General features: G+C 46.5%; 1 protein-coding gene across 1 annotated transcript in view; it reads right to left on the minus strand.

Moving 5' to 3' along the window:
• The window catches only part of LOC119390079 (rap1 GTPase-activating protein 1), a 376,410-nt gene extending 365,883 nt beyond the window's left edge, over positions 1 to 10,527 (minus strand). Inside the window, exon 1 of the mRNA XM_049414651.1 lies at positions 10,074 to 10,527. The gene's annotated coding sequence lies outside the window, so the exon portion shown is untranslated. The remainder of the gene's footprint in view (positions 1 to 10,073) is intronic.
• Between the last annotated feature and the right edge of the window lie 421 nt (positions 10,528 to 10,948).

A 10,948-nucleotide genomic window follows, 5' to 3' on the forward strand; every position in this document is an offset into this window, starting at 1 on the left:
TTCTAAATCGCGCTGCGCTGCTGCTCGGCTCACTCGCTATGACAACACAATAAGAACGGAAAGCAGCCCAGCATTGCACGTATAGAAAAACGCGCGGGCGCCTCACTCAGATAACTGTCACGCACGGCTTACCGGGAAATGAGGAAGGAAAAAAATAAAATAAAATCGCATCAGCGCGAGTGCAGTTGCAGCTCTTGCTGTTATTTAGTTTGTTTTTTTTTCCCCTGAGCTTCGAATCGCTGCTGTAGCCGCGCTCTCGCAACTGTATATACCACACTCACGAAAGCTATGCGCATACGTTATATATACCTGGAATAAAGAGGACAGCGAAATGATAACGCTGCCTTTCCCTGCAGCAATTCAACAACGGCGCATGCGCGCTGCCATAGCAACGGCACTTGCGATCGAGTGATGTGACGCAGGTGGATTTTCATGCGCGACGCATCGTGGTCCCTCAGCAACTTGGCGTACGGTAATACTGCGCACGCAGTGCATGAAACTCACAGACTTCGTCCATCTGGCGCCGTCTGCGTAAGCACCACAATCGTCATGATCATAAGTTTATTATGCATCCATATTTGAAGGTATAAAGGCAGTTTTCGATGATATCCATGCCACTCCTGTTTTGTGCCAGTCGACTCCCTCGTGAATCTTTATGACTTCAGGTTTGTCAATCATATTATACCACCACTTACCCCATGCCGCCTTATGCCTTCTTTGGGACACATTATGTCTTTTAAAGACGGTCTTTCTTGGGATACCTAAACGGACAAATTTTGGTCTGTCTGTCTTTCTGTTTGTCGGCACGTCACTCGATTCAGCCACTCGGCCAAAGTTGAACCACTTGCCCAAGGGCCAGCCATCTTGAACTGGTACGGCTGTTCATACTTGAGAACCTTGTCGATCAAAAAGTAAATATCACGCATATCTGAGGCGCAGCATCACTAGGTAAGTATTAGGTGGTGTGTTCCTTTAATAGAAAATGTATACATACGAAATTCTAAAGACCCTAGTTTCTTAAGCTGCGCTGAAACTTGCCTTCCTCCGTGCCTTCTGCACGAGCTCATTGTTGTGTTTCGGTTTCAGTTCTGTATTGCACTGTACGAATGCCAAGGGGCGCCGCTCTGGCATTCCTGTTTTACGCAGGCGACGTGTAAATAAAAGTGTGTGGAGAGTACTCGTTGAGTGCGGACGTTTCTTCTGCTTCAGCGCATCGCGCCAACCACGTGTTCGGGCTGGCTGGCGTCCCCGCCGGTCGCGTTGGTCCCCGCCGGCCTTCGCCTGCTGCTGCGCCGGGACTACCAGCCCGCAACACAGCACTCATGTTTCCCGACATATTACCAGATGGCGTCCATATCTCACGCAGCGCCTCTTCTATCGTCTTTAGACGACATTTGCAGCGAAGCACGCAGATACGCGGCCAATTTTTTTTTTTTTTTCAATCAGAGCCTCCAAGAGCGGCTGCACGTACGGGCACCGCCAGATCACGGAGGCAATACTCTAGAATAATCACACGCCGCAACCATGAAAGTCTTTGTGAGAACCCTCGACGCATACTAATTGTTGCGCGCAGGCGACCGGTGCTCACTTTTTTTTTTTAACAAACGGAGGTAACTTGCAGCCAATACGGAGAGCTCGAATCACGCAAGTACTTTCCCATCGCGACTCACTTTACACAAAATTTTTTAGAACTCTAACCACTCCTTTCAAAGCGCAGTCGCGCGCGACCTCAGGAAGACCTACTAGAAGGACGCGGAATTACCCACTGCGGTGGTTTTCCTCCAGAAAAGAAAAAAGAATGTTCTCACACGGCAGAAAATGGCGAACAGTTGGGGATTCTGCAGGACGACATCTAAAACAGGAGCGAGTGCGTTTCGCCACGCATGCGCAGAGCGTGAATGGGGTACTTACGGCTTGGCGACACGACGGCGGAGACGACGCAACGAGCAACAACGACGCAACAAAGAGTTGTGACTCGATACAATGACAAGAGGAACAGCAGGCGAATACAATGGAAGGACCCAAGGGGGCAAGATAAATCGCCTTGTTTTCGCCGCACAGGTACAGCACCTGATTGCAGAATACGGGGTGGAACCGTAGCTCAGATTTACATAAGGTGCCTCAGCGAAACAAGCTCCGTTGCCGTGCGAGATCGCTCATAGTGGTTAAGTAGGGATGAGAAAACTGGTAGGGTCCCTCGTGCATAGTGGACTTGAAAGCGAAAGGCATGCGGTGTGGCTATTATATTACGTTCATTTTTACAGCGCAAAAAAAGGACGTGATAGAAGGAGAGAAGCTACGATACAAGCGCTTGTACAGGCGAGTTTGCCGCACACTATACACACGCGAACGCCGTGTTGCTGTTTTTTTTTTTATTCTTTTGCGAACGCCGCAAAGACGGAGTGAAGGAACAGTTCGTGTTCAAGGTCATGCTTACGCCGGCTTTTATCAAGGTCATGTTCACACGAGGCATACTATAAGGCTCTCTCCCTAAATTCAAGCAATGGCCGAGGTACTCGATTTACTTTCTTTTGTTCGTTTTTTTAGTCGCAACCATGTGAAGTGAAAAAGGCAATGAAGCCAAGGATCAAAGGCTAATTACTTGTGGCTTTAATTAAAAAAAAAGAAATGTAGGGATAACGAAAGGAAGAAAAGAAATGAAAGTACACGAAAACACATGCTGCATGTGGCAGCCGAACCCACACTTCTTTCGCTTTACGCCCGAGGTTCTTCACCAATTAAGCGACCGTCGTGGCCGCCGTATGCGTAGCGTCAACATTTCGATGTATCTGTCCATGCATGTCTGTAGAAGCCTTGATTTTCAGCGCCAATCATGGATGTATGACATACATCAGCCGTCAACGCTGCGAGTGGCGCCCCCTGGATAGTACTAGATGGCGCGCGAGCTTAAACACATTCCCGAGACAGTCGACGGTATTTGCAAATCGTTGCTGCTCCTACGGCAGGCGTCCGTGTGAAAGCTGTGGTACCGGTTCCCACAGACCGACTGTATCTGTTCTACACACTAATTACAATGCCGAAGTGTTGAAGATTATCACAGATGCAACCCTCATCTATACAGATAACCCTCGTTAGAACGAACCCTGATATAGCGAATTATCGGTTATAACGAAATAAGAACAAATTGTGGCTGGTCACGCCTCATTTCGGTGACACTTGTTTTTTTCATAAAGAAACCGAGAACGCGAGAGCCACCGCGATATCGGCTATAACGAAGGGATATTTGGCTCGTGCGAGGCTCTAAAATGAGAAAGGTAGCGTAAAAAACAAAATAAATATTGTAAGACAACTCATAACCGTACTTTTTCAAGCGTTTGACAAGTTGCGGAAATTTAGATCGAGCACATTTGACCGGCTGTGCCACTGTATGATCCGAAGTTTGAGAAGTCACAAGGAAACATGGTAAGGATTACCTCGTTTATAGCGGGTTTGAATCCTATAATAAAACGCTTTTGTGACTAGACTTCTTGCGCAAGCCAAACTGCCGATTTGTTAGAGCCGATACTAATTTCTACCTTTACAACGAATATCGGATATAACGAACTAATATATAATCCCGATGCTACTTCGCTATATGGAGGTTCCACTGCCTCATGTATAGAAAAGTTTAAACACATACATGGACGTTACATATACGCAATGAGTTTGCGTATATGTAACGTGTTTGAACGCGTTTTTACCTTATTGTTCGAAACAGAGAGCCGCGCGATATATACACTTTAATATTGAGATTGTTAAGTAAGAAATCAGTACCGAAAGCGCGCTATTCTTAATCAATAATGACACACCTGTAGCAAGTGCAACGTTAAAGAACGCGTCAGGGGCGACACCAGGATTTTTTTACTGGGGGGGCAAGCCACGAAAGGCGAGTTCCTTCGGGGGGGGGGGGGGTCACGTAGGTGAGGAACTTATGCGCTGTGTTTTCAGTATGTTTTACTCCCTTCCTCTTTCCTATCTTGTTTTATAAATGCCTGACTTATGAGATTGGAAGTCCGAGATATAAATCTTGTTACATGGCACATACGCTTCCTTCAGTCGCTCAAGGCTCCAATACACATGCACGGTGTTCTGCTTAGGTAAGTGCAACGTAATAGATATCGAGGCCGCGCATGACCAATAGATGCCAATCATTGCTCAGCCCCAACGCTTCTGTTCATTGCGATTTCTCCCATCAGTCATCCAGACAGCGGCTGCCTCGATGATTTACATGTAAGCTTACATCATCTGATGACTTGAGGAGTTGACTTACGTCGAGATAAAATATCATCTGCAAGATTTTATCTCGATCTAAGCCAACTCTTACAACATAAATCATCGAGGCACCCGCCAAATTACGTATGGGTTAGAATTGCATTAGCTGCCTGTCAGTGTAGCCTTGTGTGAAAAAGAGCTGAGCCTTCTTGATAATATGCCAGGGCGATAGCGACTTGAGGACAAGCTGTGCGCAGATACAATAACTTTTTTTGTGAAGTGTTCAGTATAAATAGCTGTGCACAAGCGAAATAACCATTTTGTTGAAAGTCAGAGCTGCGTTTGTCTTCTGTGTGACTGTTAGCCGTCGGTACCTGCGCTGTTCCCCCTCACTGTGCTTTGCGTCAGCTACCAATCAAAGGATGTGAAAAGCAAACGCTAACATTTATTTATGTACAGTCACTACAATCTTCGAGAACACAATAGGATACAATTGCTCGGTGGCTGAAATGTTAACAACAGTTTGACTGGGCTGAAGGCCCACGTTCTAAACACGTCAGTGTAAAGAAGATATTCGAGCAACGCAGTAAGATAAAAATTAATATTTAGCACGTTTACACAGCAGTGCTTCTGCTAATATAATGAAAATTTATATATTGCGTCGAACAGCGCATACACAAAAAGCAGTACCAACTGAAGAAAATAAAGCAGGTAACCAGCAGCAATAAAATAACACCACTTAACTTTATATCACAATATCGTTTCGAAAGAGAAATCTAACAGCATCAGAGATAACTAACACCACTAAGTAAGGTTCATATCAATTACAAATTTCCTAAATACGCGCTAGATTACGAAAAAAGTTAAAACATCCTTCTTGCGCCGCTTGGTCGTGCAAAGCGTTGGAAATGGGAAAAGATTAACAAAGAGATCTGTAGCAAAAGAGTAACAAAAATAAAGAGAGGATAGATTTGTAAAACTAGATCACGCATAGGCATGTCAGTCATTTCACATCCGGCTATAGAGTACACCAGCTTTCGCAAACGCAAATTTCAGCTCTCCGACTATACACTGTTCATTAGACAAGCCATGCCATCGACGCGGCCTCGGACAGCACCCTTTGCAGTTTGTTTGAAAGCGAGGACAAAGACCGAGAAAGTCCTCGAAGATTTCGTCGCTACCACAGGTGCCAATCGTGAGATGAGCCACATCGCTTTCTATTTTCACGAACTTTGCGAAGCGGGAAGCAGCGTATCGGGACATTGCGCGGTTTAACTAATTATTATCTTCACCCTCTTGTGCTGATCGCGTTATTTTATTATCATTGATATCCTCCTCCTGTATTCTGCATTTTACGTCGCGAGTGTTGTATTTCTTTGTTATGATTTTGTGTAGTGTGTGTCGTGCGAGGAGAGCACGTGCGTATGTCATTTATAATTACTATTAAATAATTTGTTTGTAAACAAGAAAAGCTCGTTGCCTCTCTTCCTTCCCGGCCCCAGCACGAATCCTTTCGAGTAGAAGTTGTTGAGATGCGTAGCCAAGGGGGGGCGAGCGAGTGTAGGTAGTGGCCTACCCTCTTTGGCGGTCGATAGAAAGGGGGACGTCTCATTGCCATCGAAAGACTTTCTTTCGAACAATTAGGCCTTGCCCCCCCCCCCCCCCCCCGAAAAAAAAAAAAAAGTCCTGGCTACGTGCCTGCAATGTCCTGTAGGGTAGACCGCACGTTGGAGTGGCGGCAAGACGGGCTGGCGTTTCCTCAGGACTGCGTCACAAGCAGTGCTTGGGAGCGATCGAGTACGGTGTGAGAAAAAGACTCCCACGGTGTAAGACAAAAGTGTGTTACACCGCGGGAGCGAGCAAACGAATCGAACACCGTGGAAGTTTGTCCGCTTTGTTTATTAGGCGTGCCGAATTGGCGCCGCCGAAAGACGACACGCGCATCCCGTTTGCCGTGTTCTGGCTTCTCTTCAGTGATGCGCCTGGGATCTTCGCATGGCCAAGCTTCAACTCTGCCCAGTTGCCGAGCAGAGTTCGCATGAAAAGGCATTGGAAAACTGACAACTGAACATTACCGGGAGGTAACTCATGGGATCTGGACCTACAAAGGCATTGGAATCGGCTCCGTATATGAACATCTAAGGTTTCAAGCCCACGTTGTTTGCTTCGCCTGTGTTCTAGTCCGCTTATGGACGACATGTGTATCCTGCGTGGTATATGCGTGCTGTCTTGGGTTACCCAGCGCTCGCGGTTATGCGACCCTATAGCAGGGCGAAGCTTATTCTCTGCAGAATCGGTATGTGAGGGGCAGCCGCCTCAAAGAAAGGCTCTCGCATCCGAGGCACGAACTTGCTGGTTCACGCAAGCAGACCGAACTGCAAAGTGCAGATAGTTTCTAAATCTATATCAGTAGGATCATTTTCTTTTTTTTTTTTTTGCGCCTGTTCGCACTGTACCTCAAGCGCCTGTTTATCACAGGCGTGAGGGTAATCGCTTTTGAATTGGATTGGATTGGATTGGAGAAACTTTATTAACGATGTCCGGAGGCGTGTGCCTTAGCACACGGCGGGCCGCTCCCACACTTGTGAGAAGAAATTTCCTACAATAAACTGTTATGCCTAAACAAGATCGCCCTTAGTATAAGCAACGCTGCTGTCATGCCTTCAAATTATGACAGAAATTTGACATTTTGTTTCATACCGCCTACCTTGGCTGAGCTTTTCGGCGCTCTTGGGGGCGCGAAGGGGGGGGGGGGGCAGGCGAGAACCTTGGGGGGGTCTCCAGCCCCCCCCCCCCCCTCCCCGTGCCCCCCACTGGCGCCGCCCCTGGAACGCGTGCGATTTGAAAAGTGTGTAAAGTGAACAAGGAATTACTATGACCGTACATCCATGTTCAGGCATCCGATGATAAGTTGTCCGATGTTAACTAGTGCTATTATTCAAGAATTCGAAAAAGAAGTAGTAGCGTAGTTGCTTCTTATTTAAGCTGGGAATGAAAAGGAAGAAATAGTCTTTATTACCAATGAGATAACATGTTTTCAGTCTTCAGAATATAAAGTTAAGTAGAAACATCACTTCTCCGCAGGAATGAGCCCTCGTCCGGAAATCTGACGAATAAAAAAAACATGCAGTGTCACTAGTTTGTTGTGTCTATGCGTTAGTGTGTGTGTGTGTGTGATTTGCATTAAGGCGCGTGCTAAACCTTGTATTGACATATTTTGCCACCATATATAAAACATAATAACGATAGGACAGCAGACAAAAGCTCTACCTATGTGATTCTTGACGAGCGCGCTGTCCCTTTCTAAGTACACTCTTTTAATCCTATTTCGTTGTCCACGAAGTGGACGCGTAACGATGCGATCAGACATCGGCATGCTCTGTTCCCGCAGTCACTGTGACTTCGACATAGGCGTACGCACACAGCCGCAAGAAATGCGTAGAGCTTACCTTTTATTGAACAACTGTAATCATAATTTTGACCTCAATTCTTATGGACAAATTTTTTTCGGAGTCATGACGTCACGCACGATGACAATGAAGTCCATTTGGCATATCAGTACAACGCTTAGAATCAAATCTTATAAGCTTATCCGAAGCTTCTCAGTTGCTCTCTTTTCCTAACGTGCGTGCGACGATTCTAAAATATGTCATTGCTTCTTTATTGTTCTTCTATTACACCGCAAGGAGGTAGCGCTCAGAAAGAATTACTCGGCGTTAAAGCCATTCACCAACGTTATCGTGGGCGTGACAGTTTTTCAACTCTCCCGTACGATATGCCAATCATATTTATGCCTGAGCCCAGTGTCATTATCTGCATAGACTATGGGCAGCCCCCAGAGCTACATACACATGTGTAAGCAGTCTCCCGCTTTGTAAATTTATTACCTTGTAAAACAATATCTTGTCAAACAGGCTATATGTGCACGTTTCTCGCAGGCCCGTTTCGAAGGGGACGGCAGTAAATATAATAATAATAATAATAATAATAATAATAATAATAATAATAATAATAATAATAATAATCACCATCATGACCTACTCGACTCTGTTTCCGCTTGCACCAACCTCCTTGGCTTGCACATGCTGTGAAAAGCTCGCGCACATATAGGATCTCCTTGGAGCGAGCGACCGAGAATGAATTTCCGCCTACCCTTCCAATGCAAGAGGCACTTAAACAAAAGTTTTCTTTTGTGATTGTCGATCCTTATATCGGACATCGAGCGCTTATAGTATAAAGGGTTCGTGGCTAACGTCAGCTGCTAAATGGCGTAAGTAAAAACACAGCGACAAAGCGCAAAGGCGATACTTAAATAACAAACAGTAGCCCTCAGTTCTCTGGTCAACTGTTGAGGTCGCGTCGAAGTAGGAACGTTTCGTGAATGTCGTCAGTTTCGAAGGCGGTAAGCTCAATCTTATGATGCTCTCGAATTTTCGCGGTGTTAGTGCTCTCAATCGTTACTTATTTACGAAACGACATTCTCGCCGAGTAACTCTTCTAGAGGCATATTGCGTACACTTCGCCCATTAGAGTACTTAGGACTGCGAAACGTTTAGTTTTATTTCCGAACACAACAAAGATTGCTTCGCGATCACGTCTAGTGTATGTGAATAAATCCGTATTTCGCAGCTGACTGCATGCAGAGTATGAACGTTGTGTTGAAACGTAATTAATCGAGATCGTCATTGATGTAATTATTTCTAGACACTCAAGTTCTCGTAAGTGGGACATGGATGCTATGTTGAAGGAATATAATTATGCTAATTTCCTGCAGAATCGCAATGTGTTTTCATTACTCCATAACTCATACAACGCACGTGTTTATACCATCTGCATATACTACATATTAGAGTAGCACGTGGACCTTGAAATTTTGAACATCGGTTTGCCTTCTCTAATACTTGTGTTAATTGCCTGTCGATACGCTGCGCTATCTTATCGCTGCACAGCCCCTAATTTATACATAATGGTTTTGTATTCTAATGTCTTAAGCACCGCTACGCAAACACTTGGCATTGTGTTTGTGTAGCACGTACAATAGGAAAATTGCTGAGGACTTACACGCCAGTCACGCGTCTCTAATACTGAAAACCCATCATGGTGATACTGTTTTATTTTTGTGTCTGGGAACCTTCCGACTGCTGTGTGCTAAAGCATATTTTTTATAAATGAAATATATTAAACAAGTATTTAAAATGCATCCGTGTGTGATGTATGTGCGTACGAATGCACCAACATGTGTAGTTGCGATTTATAAAAATAAAAAGGGGGCACGAACAATCACATAAGAAATATTTTAAGTGTTTTCGATGTTTGCAGCCGCTTAGCGACTAATAACTGACGGGTCAAACAGTATGACGTGATGTCTCGCATGACCATTTTGCGATGCGCGAGAAAACACCGGAAATTTATTTCCATAAATCGACGCCACGGCATCGTAACGAACAGGCGTGGAATGTTTGACGCCTGCGTAGATGAGTACGTTGTTGAGTAAAGAAACGTCTGCGCGACAAAAATAATACGAAGAATGATTTAGTAAAATTAAGCCAGCGAGCATTCACTTAGCTAGCGCCTTGTGTAACGATCTCCTACAACCACATGCTGCGTGCAGCACAGATGCTCCTCGCGTTGTTTTCTTCTCTCTCTCTCTCTTTGATCGTCATTGGTATGCTCTGTTTTCACTCGCTCTTTCTTTCTTTCTCTCTTTTTTTTTGCACCCTCGTGCAACGGCAACCACGTGATTCCTTCAGTAACGTGAGCATACACGATTAGAAGCACATGGCGCTCTTGATGCACGCGTGATAGCGACCGATATCGACAGTGATATAGCAACAAGCGCGGTTTATAATTAAGTCACTCACCGATTTCGAGCACTGAACAGGCAAGTAGACGACGCGCTGCACACGGGTTCCGCGGCGACGAAAAACAGAGGTGCCACAGGTCAGCCGCGCCGAGTCACTCGGCGAATGTTGTTATCCACATGACATCGCCGCTAGAGCACCACACGGCGACAACGAACACACCGGAGCCCCGCTTCCACAACTCGGAAGCCGCGAATTTGCAGCGGGGCGGCAGGCGCCCACAGCGATGTTTAAAAAACCGGCCGACGAACACTCCTCGCGGCCGAATAGGAAGGGGGCGTCCCGCGCGCGAGAGATTCCACGGAGCCACCGACCGACCGGCGAGCACCGAGCGATCTCGAAGCCGACGACGGACGCCCGAGTCGTCGAATGTGCCGCGGGAGGGAAGGAGAGGAGCCCAACGACGCACACACGCACACACACACGCACGTACTCCACCGCCTTCTCTTCTGGCGCCGTGCAAAGAGCAGCACTCTCTGACTCTCTCGCGCACGTACGCTGCTGGACCCGGCGCAGGCGCACAGACTTTCAATATGGCCGGTGCGCGCGCCGGCGGCGGGCGACGCGCGACGTTTTATTCCCTAGCCTAGGGAATATGAGGAACTTGCAGCACGCGTTTCACTTCACTCCGCTACACGTGGAGTCGGACAGCTCGAGCGAGAAGGGAAGCCAGGCCCGGATGTTTGGAATTTCAGCCTGAACGACATTTCGGAACGTCCTTCCGCTGCCACGTCCGCTTTTGATAATTTCGCTTGATCCTTTGACGTCACGTTACGCTGTGAGTGTCGGTGCGGTCGACCCTGTTCGTCTGTGCCCCACTGTCGCTTTGTGCAACATTATTAAAAGTGTTCTCTCTCTGTGCCCGCCACGGTGGT

This window comes from Rhipicephalus sanguineus, chromosome 4 (genome assembly GCF_013339695.2).
Source record: "Rhipicephalus sanguineus isolate Rsan-2018 chromosome 4, BIME_Rsan_1.4, whole genome shotgun sequence".
In the NCBI taxonomy this organism is placed as follows: Eukaryota; Metazoa; Arthropoda; class Arachnida; order Ixodida; family Ixodidae; genus Rhipicephalus; species Rhipicephalus sanguineus.